Raw genomic sequence first — 12,870 nt, forward strand, 5'->3', positions numbered from 1 at the left:
AGAGTGCATGGTGGTGGTACAACACACACAAGTTTCTTCAGAGGAAATTCCATCTGCATATAAGAAACATAATCTTTCCTGTGGGAGTAATGAAATCTTGCAATAAGTTGTCCAGAGGAGTGGTAGAGTCTCCTTCACTGGAAATATCCAAGAGTGTTTTGACAGAGCCATGGATAATGTAATTTAATGCCTCCTTTCAACAGAAAGGTGAACATGTGATCTCAGAGTTCCGATCTAACCTGGACTTTTCTATGATTCTGTCATTTTTCTGTGAAATTTCTTGTTTATATATTTCAAGTACAGGCAAGTGATTTGAAATATGTGGTCTGAGGAAACATTGGTATTGGAGCTGTATGACTGCAAGGAGTTTTAAAGATTCAAAGAAAGAAGTCTGACAGAAGAGATAATAAAAGACACTCCTTCAAAGAAACCTTCTAGAATCACTACATCCAAAGTCTACAGAGGTTTATAAGAGTCTTTCTGTGACTACAATGGGCTTTGGTTGTTTCTTTAAGTGTTCTGGCTTATTCTAGTATTTTTTTTTTTCTTTTTTTTTTTTTCTTTCTTTTTTTATTCTTGTGGATATCTTGTCTAAGAATGCCTAGCATTGTCCATATTCTGTCTGCACAGTGGACTGGGAATTTTTCATTTCATACATAATTTGCAATTTGCTACTATGATTCCAGAAGAAAAGGTATTAAAATTTATGGCTCTGAAAAAAAAAAAAGACATGTATTATGGAATTGAGGTACATATAGCTATGTGCTTTAATAACAGAAAATATATTATATAAAAGAAGAATTTTATCTTAATTTTAATGAATAAATGTAGACATTTAAAAATGATTTTGAAATTATATCTGAAAAAAACAGAGAACATGTCAATACAACTATTCATGATAATATATTAGCAAGTGTGATTAGTTCTAATTTAACAGGCACTAAGAAAAATGCCACAAGCCAAAGGATTTGAATTTGTAAGGAGCTCTATGTCAAAAGAAATGGAACGAGGGAAGGGAAATTCTTTTAAAACATTCTGCTTTAAAAACAGAAGACCAACCAAAGACTCTTCCTGTTCAGTGGAGCTGTCTGTGAATGTAAGGATAGCTTGAGTCTCTGTCTAGCATGTTAATCAAAGGACCTTCCTTAGAAATAATAAGGTACTTTTTGGTATAATTGGGTTTTTTATTTCCTCAAACTATAAAATAAAAACATATAATGTTGTTGACATTGGACAGTTTTCTATAAGACTGATTTCCTTAGTAAAAGCTCTGTAGTTTTTGCAGTTAGCATAGACTCTGCCTTGAGTGCAGAGGATATACAACTATTTTAATAAAAGCACAGAAATGTATCAGTGTTTATCATACACATAGAAAATCAAGTAAAAAATGTGCAGATTTGGACATTTGGTGGTTTTCTTTAAGACATCACAAAAATACTGAAATTATCGAATATTACATTTAAATGCTACTATCTATATTACATTTGAATTATAGTTGTCAAAAGACCTAAAAATCCCTATGTTCATCATATTTTGTTTTCATAAGACAGAAATTTAAAAAGAGATCTGATATAACTGAATTTTCTGTTTAATACTAATAATAATTTGTAATGAGGTAACATTGAGGAATCTCTATTCTAGAGGATACTGCCCAGAACAAGAATAACTTTATTCTTCTACTGTTTCCCCCTGCAATACACATAGAAGGGATTGAGAACAACAGTAAAATTAGAACTGAGTAACAATCTAGCCTGTTTACTACTAAATTTATGCCTGATGCCTATTATGTGACCACACAACTCCTACAAAATAGAAAGGCCAACAGTTACAAAATTGTAATTTTTTTTTTTTTACAGGATACTCCAGTGTAAAAACAAACAAAAAATTATGATTAATATTACACTGACAGCTGGGTCCCTTCATAGTTCCCCAGTTTTGTATGCTAAATCCAGAAGACTGCATTTCATTACTTGATTGTATTGTTGATAGTGTACTAATGTCTGGAAACTCACTGGACCAGCTCCCAGGCATGGGTCATTTCAACTAGCAATAGATTGCAATACACAAATGAACAACTGTGTTGAATTTAAAATATTTTTCTATAGAATATTTGCTATATATTCTATTACAGCTATGTTATGCTGGAAATGACATTTGCCATTTTTTGCTTCAGCTGGATGGGATCTTTTTTTTTCTGAATAGTTTTTATTTATACATACTCATTTGCACTTTTCCAAGTTGGTTGTGATAGTATTTTGGTTTTGCCAAAATGTCTTTAAACTTTCTTTACCCTCTATTTATTTTTTCTCTCACTGAATTTCAAATGACTTTATGTCTGTACATTGGAAACTTCCTGCTAATACAATTTGTTATTGCAAAGATTTGATTACCTTTCAGTCAGTTTTTAGTTCTTCTTGAAGTATGCATATCAAAACCCCAATGTATAACATATATCTTCATTTCTATAACAATTACTTGTCTTTGGCAAAGAAATGTTTTGTAATCCCAAAAGAAGACTGACTGTGTTTTCCAGCTGAGCTACAGCTCAGCTATTTGCAGCATTATTCTTTTTCTCATTTTTCTTTGCAATGGGGAACCTTTCTGGGGAACTATTTGACCTCTGAATTTGTCAGGTTCCAGATGTAAGGTGCTATTAGTGTTCATTGGGACTGAAAACAGATGGGACACCTATGTAGCAATAAATGTAAAAAAAAGATATGAGTGTAATGACAAATCTGTAAGCATCTTTATGAATTTGATAGAGCAAGCAGTTGTGCAGTCTCCTCAAGGTGGACATGCATTGGTGCTTGCTAGTCTTTAACTTAATAAAATAGTAAATGAAAATGGAAAGTGGGCAGCAATACCTCCTAACCAAATAAACTCATCATTAAACCTCTAGAGGTCCCAGCTGTGTATGATTTCCGTCTCAGATTGTCTGAATTCAGAAAGCATTTTTTAGTCATGCCTTAAAGAGCTGCACCAGTAGCCTTCTTGGATTAGTATAGCTTGCATTGCAGATCACATCCTAAAGGGAATAGTGAATGCTTCTGGCTTGAAGCAGGGTAATTAAACAACATGCAAAAGAGAATCTTAATGTTTTCTTCCATTCAGTCTTCCAGGTTTTATTCTGAAAGGTTTTTTTAATATAAAATATTTCTCTTAGGAATGAGCAACTCTCACAGATACTTTGTTTCTATGTTCTGTGTTCTGAGGATGATTTCTGCTGTTTTTTAAAGCAATGATATGCCTAAACCACAAAGACTGGCCCCAAATTTAGAGTCTGTTCAGATTTATGTTTGCAGTTTAGTTGTGAAAAATGAATCAGGATCCTGCTCCAACTTCAAGGAGAGTAAATTAAGACCAAGTGAACATATTTAGATCTGGTGAAAATCTACACCCCCAGTTTAATCTGAGTGTTACTCTTTTGTACATACATACACACACCCTTCATGCAGAACACAGCCTAAAAATATCCATATGAGACCGTGTTAAAGCTAAATGTCTTCACCCTGGCCAGAATTTGGTAAGCTATTTAATGTTTTTGAGAAATTTATCCTTTTTCCTTTGTTCAGTACTAGTGAGTGCAGTGTGATTTTCTCAAGACTGTCTGAAAAAAGTGGGGTTTATCTTCATAGAATTATTGCAAACAGGGCTTTATAAATATGTATTGTTTCAGACTCAGGTTCTGTGGACTGGATATGACTAACTATAGAAGTCTCATATCTTTATAGCTATTTCTTGATTTGACTATTTCTGGTATGGGTATTTGAGTGTACAAATTTGTGAATTAACCATGTCTATGTTCTCAAGTTTTAAAGAACAAGAAAGATTATTCCCATCTGTGGGTCCACTGGAACAATGGCCCAGACGGTTTTGTTTGCCTAATTAATTTAGCAAAGAACACAGATGGACAGAACTTCACAGAGAAAGAAACCCCTGTCCTCTGTTTATGTGAGAGGAACATAAAATAAGGCTATCAAGTGAGCTTCATTTGTGCAGGTTTTTGACCAGGAATTGCTCTCACTTTCAAAAGCACTATTACTTTTTGCAAACTCTGGATTTTCAATGTAGGCAGCCTTATGGGGGGGACGAGGAAGAGTGGAAAGGGCTGTTACAGATAACCTTGATAACAATGATACAGCTAATGTATCACAGAAATTTGGGATCTGGGTGCTTAGATAGGTGAGTAAAATTAAGCAAACTCTCATTATACCTTTTCTTTCAAGCATTACGTGAAATTGAAATTATAACACGTTGAAGACAGAGAATGATGATGGCACTAGGTAACATTCCCCAAGAGACCTGAGACAAATTGGCTGAATACTTTCCTCATTTGGGAACTGAACACCAAACTGTGATATGAGAACAATTTTCTGGATGGGAGAGAGGTAAATGGTCTGGTACTGGACTGTTTATCTACTAGGTATTCATGCTGGCTGCTGGGGAACCAAGGTAACAGTTTCCTGATCTTCTCCCTCTCCAAGATACTACAAGTGTTCTATTTATTATGGATCTACATGCACTAAGGATGTGTTTGATTTTCTAATAATGAAGTTTTCCTTGTTTCATGTACAGAATCAGAATTCACCTCACCTGACTTTAACAACAAAGTTAAGAATCTAAGGAAATATTCCCAAAGCTGTAGCATAGTGATTTTAATCTTCCTCTGATTCCTCTGTAATTGATGGAGATAATTAGGCATTTATCCCAAGGGAGAAAGGTGGGGAGGGTTAACTGCTAATGGTACCAGGAGAATGTAGTTAGTGATTTGAAAAATTTAAGTCAATAATGTTGGTTCTAAGAGGAAAATCTACTTATTTGAACTTAGTTCTTGACTTCACTGACCATCTGGCAAAACTGTGGAATAATATTGTAGAATAATGAATTTAGAAAGAATACAAATAAACCAATTTATCAATTAAAAATTGATAAAAGTGTTTTGTTTTGTTTTCCCCAGTATGCACACTTTAGGTGGTTTTTGTTTGTTTGTTTGTTTTGGGGGTTTTTTAGAATAAAAAGAATTAATAAATAGCCAATCCACACTGGAAACAGAACATCCAAGGAACTGAGGAACTTCATTTAGGGTGTGTTTATTGTATTGCTCTCTCATTTTGTCATGGCTTTTGTAGTCAATTTTACATTATTTTTGTTGGACTATTTTCTCTTGTTTCTTGCTCCTTCTATTCCTCTGTACTAAGGGAAATGGAATATAGGAAAACATGGCTTTGGAGCACATTTTGGGGGGTTGGTTTGAAATCATGTGCACTTAGCTAATACTCTTACTTTCATTACTTCCCAGCGACTTTTCACTTTTCATTTTAAGATTTACTTTCAGAATTAATCACAGGGTTTTTACTTATAAAAACAAAAATATATTGCCAAGTGACTGGTGGAATCACAAAGGAATACTCTTTTAGCAAAGGATAAATAAAAATTACCTATGTGGTCATCATAATATCAATATGATTTGTCACAATAAGAGACATAATGGGTAAGATGTTATGAGAATATAAAAGAGGTAATGTTGGATTATTGCCATTATTAAACCTACTCTGGCATTCTACTTCCATAAGCAGCTGCCTGTACTTGAAGCTTCAAATACAGCAAAAGCCACCATAAAGCACCTGTCCATTGTTTAATGTCATAATGAGAGAAAAGTTCTTTCCTGACTCCCACAGATTACCATTTTATGCCCTGAAGCATACGATTTTATTGTAATTATGTTAGCTTGCATAGTTGTAGCTCTTATTAATGATCATAAAGTTGTAGCTTTGCCATGTAAATGTATAGGAGAAAGAAATAGGACAATGTAAAATGTAACTAACCTTGACTTCAGTAGGAGCTGTGGGAACCCAGCAAACAGGTCATTTACTGAAGTGTTGGAAGTACAGTTTTGGTACTATAGAAGTAGATATCTAATGTGAGGAGGAGGATAAAGGAGTCCACATTCTTAAGAGACACTATAATTTTATGGATTGTGAGTAGGTCATATAAAGGTTTGCACAGAAAATACATAATGGCTGACATACTTTCAAATTGACAGAAGGTTTAGGCGATGGCAATCTAAATAAAGAGGGATGAACTGACTGGATATTTTAGCTGAAAAAAACCCTCTTCATGTTGTTTTGGTTTTTTTTGTTTTGGTTTTGGGGTTGCTTTGTGTGTGTGTGTGTGTGGTTTTGGGGTTTGTGTTTTGCTTTTTTTTTTTCCTTCTTTCTAGCATTACGTTTGCTTTACTTGAAGTTTTGGATCAAGAGGAGAGAAACAGTACTCTGTTGCCTCTAAAGATCATTCTGGAAGAAAAACAGGTAGTGCTATGCAGAAAAATTTAGAAATTAAAAGCTGAAAATGGTATTAGAGCCTATGCAGAAAAGGACCCTTGAAAGAGCTGGAAACGGGCTAAATGGAAATCCCTGCCCAAAAGTGCCAACAAAATACAATCAGAGGGTGAATGGAGGCTTACCATTATAATGGAAAATTTGTTGAGGCTAATCTAGACATGTCTAAATGTCTACTGAAACGTATGAAGTTAAATAGATAGACACCAGCAAAAGATTTTATCCATAAGCTACATCCTGAAAGAATTAAAAAAATAAAGGAGTTTAAAGATTTATTTTTTTTTTTCCTTATTCATTATATTCAGGTTTCCCAGCATGGTTCATTATTCTTATTTTCCATCCATTTCAATATGCAAACGTGCCATGTTGCAAAGACTAAGCATATTATACAATTAGAAATGAAAGATTTTGCATTTAACACTGTGGAAAAAAACCCTAACTGTTGATTGTTAATAGGTGGAAATGTGTGATGCTCGTGTTTTTCCTTTCTAAGTTATGTTAGCACAGTTACAAATTTCCTGCAGTGTAATTGTGACTAAGTGAATAAAATGTCAACTGGGATAATAAAATAAGTGTAGCAAGATGGTGCCTAACATTAGTTGCAGAACTAGTGGCTGCATTAGCATATATATGTTTGCTTTAGTTTTTTACTTTAACAGGTTTGAAAAATACCAAAGAAAAGCACTCTGTACTTTTTGATCCTGGGTAGACCCTTCAGGAGGGGTCTACCAGTGGCTGCTTGGAGAAGACTGAGGTAGCAAGTTTCTGAATATATGTCATTTCAAGAAGGTTAGACGTTTTGCTTGGGAAGCTATCCTCTAGTCCCACAGGAAGCAGCATATTTTTGTACCAAGGAAACAGAACTATCTTATTTCTTCTCTGAGGATGTTTACCTCACTGCTCAAGACTACCAGTAAACAAGTAATGCAAAATTCTTTTCCACTGTGTCTCCAATAACTGAATATATGACACTGTAGCCACATACGATGTGTTTTTCTTTTAAAATCGGTGGCTGTTACTACCCCTAAGTCTTCATGGAATAAGGATTTGTTTTGGCAAGATATATGCAACACTGTTACATCCAGAAAACAATTAAGCTGTAACTCATATCAATACATGGTTATAAATTAAACAGATATCAATATCACAGTTACAAAATTGCTATACACATATTGTACTATAGTACTATATTATAGTGCTATACTATATAAGTTATATACATATATATATTATAGTGCTATACTATATAAGTTATATATATACACAGATGTTTCTGAGCTCTATTGTGCAGAGACAACTATGAATAAATGTGGAATAAGAATGTATGTAATCAAATTATCACAATACTATAGCAGTCACATCTGACCTTGCTTGGACTTCTGCCACCCCAAAAGTATTAGCAGAGATGTTGAAAGTTCAGGAGGCTCTAAGGCCATTATTGCAAATGACTTCTTCCTGATATAAAGTTCTGCTGCACACTAATGAAGGAATCTCTACATGACAGTATAGGCAGAACCATCTGTAAATTATGTAGAAGGCTACAAGAGGCTCCAACGGAAAATAGATGGGTAATTAGCAACATACTTGAGAAACTCATATGCAGATTGATCACTCATGTCTCATACTGTACAGCTGCCTGCGTAAGCATTGCCATTAAAGGGAAGGGTAGCTTAGCATTTGCTTTACAGTTTTCTTAATTGTGTTTATCTAGTCAGGCTACTTGCCTTTAAAGACTGGCTGTTAAATATGAATGGAAAGGCTCACCACAACTTTATCACAGGTTTACTTCCACCCATTCCTTTGCAGGAGAAGATGACCAAGATAAGGCAAATGAGGGAGGGGAGGAAGAGATATTTATATCACTCTGTCCATATTCATTCTACTCAGCACCCTTGTTTTGTTGCTCTCCCAGAAGACAAATGTTAGCTTTTCATTTGGTTCAGTTTTTCCCACTCTCCCACTGGAAATGTAATACCATCACATATACCACGTTTTCCTAAGGAAGATCAAAAAACAAGAGGGTCTTTTTGGTAATCTCTGCCCATCATTATTTTCTTCATTTTCAGTTATCAGGGTGAATTAGAAATTTTAAGCATTAGAAGATGTGAATGTCTAGATAATTTTGCAGTATAAATTAAATCTTTTTATACTCTTTGTTTTCTTTATATAGAGACCTGTTCTACACACTAGAGAAAAGTAGATTTATCAAAAGAATTTCATAAGCAGTGACATTTGCAGTGCATGAAGGTGCTTAGCTACTTTGGCTCACATGACACATTTCTACCGAGGAGATGTTGAAATAATAGAAAAATGTTATCAAATGCTGTGAAAAATCTCAGCTCTCATCAGAAAGAATAATCTGCTGCAAAAGTTGAAACATTCTTGTGTAAGGTGCTTGTATAAAGGTTTTTGTGTAAGTTTCTTGTATAAACAGACTAAATGCATGCCTAATGATCATTTTAGGTTGAAATGCGAGGAACTTTTCAGCAGTTGTCTCTTGAGCCCTATTAGGTTCATATTACTAGCAGATGTCCCAAACAGTTTGTTAAAAGATATTTGGAAGCGAGTCATGAACATTTATCACCCTATAGAAATCCAACATAGTATACCAAACACAATACACAAAAGAGAGAAATGTATATATTCATGTATCTGACACTGATTGAAGCAATGTATACAATGAAGAGTTTCTTTGGGAGTTGTTAGCAACAGATCATTTCAAAAGGAAAAGCTGTGCCTGAAAATGCTTTTTGAAGTTGCATTTTAAAGAGGGTTCAGGATAAAACAAAAAAAAAAAATAGTATGAGTTTTCTGTTATTTCACAGAATTTTGAACTCTTATGTCCAATTACTTTCCAGACGTGTCATCACAGTTATTACATTTAACTTTAGTCTATTATTTCATTTATTTAACTCTAGTATGATTGTGAGGGGAAGAAACTGTGCAAATTTGGGTCGACTGGAAAAGGACAAGATCTATGGTTAGCACTCATTTACGTGAGTGCAGATGTTATTTATGCTAGTTAGAATTCATAGGTTTTAGGTATAGAACATCTAAAATTATGTGTATAATTTGAATAAAGAGAAATGTGGTGCTTAATGTACCATGGATAATGAATTCATTATAACCAAAACTTCAGTCATGTACCCGTTGCTACTTGAATGCATATTAAAGCAAGTATATGGGCTACTGGGAGGAATTCAGAACTCTTACTTTCTTGGGGCCACAGACTAATTTGCTAAGACTCTTCTCAGGGACTCCATTTGTATTTTTTTTCAGTGGAACAAAGGAATTAATATTTTGCACCCATTATCTAAATTAGGTGTTATAAAAGCTTTTCACTAAAGTCACAAGTGACAGAAATAGATACAAATAAATTTTAAAAAAATCTGTTTTTCCAAGCAGCTTTAGGAATAAAACTAGTAAGATTTTGTGCAGACACTGAAAAATCATTAAAAATATTGGTTTTGTAGGAAGTAACAAAATAAGGCTTTTTACTTCCTGGCTTCAGTTTTCTGTAGAGCCTGGGGATAAACCTGCATAAATGTATTCTTCATTTATATGACAACCAACCACTGCCAAACATTTCACGATACTAACCATTCAGTATCCATACAGTAATCATGAATGAGAAGTATCAGAGGGCAAATGGTAGGGGAGAGTCAGATGTGGAAGGGTTACTTGTTTAGAAAGCATTTATAGTATCAGTGGAGAATTCAAGGTAAAAAAAAAATAATCAAGATGCTGTAGAGTATTTGCTTACTATTCCTTTCAATATACAGTTGAGTTAACATAGTAACTAGGGTTGGGGTTGGGATTGGGTGTGGGGCTTTTTTATTAATTTTATATTATCTTTTTCCTTCCCTCCTTTTCCTCTTTTTTCTTAGGGTAGTCTTAGTTTTAAAACACCCTCTGGTTTGTATCTGGAGCTGGTGATGATTATTAGTTAATTTTAAGAGGAAGCTGATGCTTAAATCATACTTTTCCTGCTGCCAGTGACACCTGACAAAATTGTTACAAACCTCTATAATATAGGAAGCTGAGGGTCTTAATTTCTAGTTGCAACCACAACCTTTATTTCAAAAAGATTATTCAGATAGGAACAGTAGGGGTTATTGTACAGTGCTTATGCATGTTGGCAAAGAATTTACATGCTGGAATAATCACTCTGAGATGAAAGAGTCTCCTCACACCAGAGATCACTCACCAATGATGCCAGGGAGCCTTAGGTTCAGCTGTGATAGGTGTTTGTAGAAACAATTAATCTCTGAAGACCTAAATTACTTCTCCAACACCACATTCTCTTTGAGACAATGTTTTTACCCTTAGCTTGTATTTAGTTTGTTCAGATAGAATTTAATAGTATCATGCTGCAGGGAAATTTCATAAATCGCTTTTGAATTTTTTGAGGTTTTGTTCGGTTTTTGGGGGGAGTTGTTTTTTGCTTTTTTTAAAAAAATGCGAATGAGACTGTCATGCTTTCTGAGCTTTTTTTTTTTATTTATTTCATACACATTTTGTGGGAATGTAATTCAGAGAAAACAGATTGGAACATTGTCAAACCTGAATATTTCAGAACTGGAATAGTCATGGCATTCACTTAGCGATCATCAGATGAAGCTTTTTCTGTTTGCTTTTTCTTATGAGTGTTTAGATTTTATCATCTCAATTTTTTTCTGTGCAATCAACAAGAATTTTTTACTATTAATTTAAATGCATGCTGAGAATCTATAATTATATTTTTTCCTGAGCTGGTTTTTAAAGAAAAAAACCCAAACAACCAACCACAAGACATCATACGGCTCATGCCTAAGAAAGTTCTGGCAATCTGTGGGTCAGAGGTGTCAAACCAAATTAGAACTAGGAATAACACAGCTCACATTCTATGGTGTCAGTACTGGAACTAAATAGAAATAGTGAAACCTGCAAAGCAGGGAGGTATTTGCATTCAAGTCCATCTCTGTCCCAGTCTGAATAAGTTATCTTGGTTTTTCCTTCCAATATAGCAAAGAGAATATATATGGCGTGCTATGATTGCAAGGTGGAAGAGCATCTTTTTTCTTACAGAAATTATGTGGGGAAATAATATAAAGGGCAACCTAGACAAAGACAGAAAAATCACTAGAGGATAGTGATGGCTTTCATAAAATCAATTGACACCACACACTTTAAAGACATTTGGAATTATAGAGAAGTAGAAAATAATGCTCAGAGTAAAACATTCAGAAATCTTCTATTACTTTTTTGCATATTAATTTTCATAGAAGAAAGCCAAATAAATTAAACTTTCTGAGTAGTTTATAGGAAAACTCAAATGAGATGAAACTGATACATTGAACAATAAATTACAACTGCTATAGTTACAAATGTTAAAATTTCTTTGGAGAACTGTGGTTTCCAGATTCTTACCTTTATAACATCATGCAAATACTATGGCTTTGAAGCAACGTCATTCATGGATGTATTGCTCAATGATTTTCCATTCTGAGGTTCTTTTTGTCAGACATTGAACTCTTGCTGAAAAACCATCAGTATGGGGGGGTTTATCCCTTCAAGATTTCTCTACAAAAAGTAATCTGAGAGTAAGAATGTTGAGGCAGCTGGACTGTTTCACGCTGGACATGGCAAGATAGCCATGTTTTGTAGTCATCTGCAGGATTGGTACTGTCCTGTGCAACTCAGAATGAGTATGGATCATTAATATGTATTTCATTATTAAACTGGAATGTCACAGCCTGGTTAAAATAATTCACCTGACTGGAATACAAATATATTTGGGTATAGTTTGCTAGAAAAGAAAGGCAACAGAAGAGGGACTAGCTCAGCCTTCTAACATTCTTTAGAACAAATTCTGACACTGAAACTAAGTGGAGCTTTCTGAAATGTTCTGTGTAATGATTCAAGGGCAAAAGGAATAGGATCATTAACATTGTAGGAGTTCAGATAGACCAGTAAACCTGGAAGATCACATGATCAGGTCTTTTATGAGCAACCTCACATAACTACAGATATACACAATAGAGACCATTGCATGTGAGCTGGTAATTCTAAGCTCTCTCCCTGGGAGTAGAAAACTGGTATTCACTGTTTGTTGAAGTTTAGGATGTGCTGAATTACATTCCAGGAGTATCTGTTTCATTACATTAACTATACAGCAAAGTATAGTCATAGTAGGCATTCACATGGGGTCAAATGAATTAATCCCTCCCAAAATACAGTAACCAATCACTGGGCTGACTTTTAACTGACTGCAAAAACAAGAAGGCATATAGAAAGTGAAAAAGTCAGTTTGCTAATAATGGGTCCACTATTATCAGAGTAGGAAACCATTGGCAGATGGTGTTAAGAAGGTTAACGTGCTTAGTAATATTTTGTATAATTCTTGACTAAAATACAAGCTGCAACCTAGAAGTAAATATATTTTAAACCAACAATAAAAGAAGATTTCAGCCTTGAATAAATCAAGAATAGGCTAGAGGCTACTTATTTGAGGTAGGCCTTTTCATATTGTAAGACTGATGGGTTTCATTCA

Source organism: Buteo buteo, chromosome 3 (genome assembly GCF_964188355.1).
Source record: "Buteo buteo chromosome 3, bButBut1.hap1.1, whole genome shotgun sequence".
In the NCBI taxonomy this organism is placed as follows: domain Eukaryota; kingdom Metazoa; phylum Chordata; class Aves; order Accipitriformes; family Accipitridae; genus Buteo; species Buteo buteo.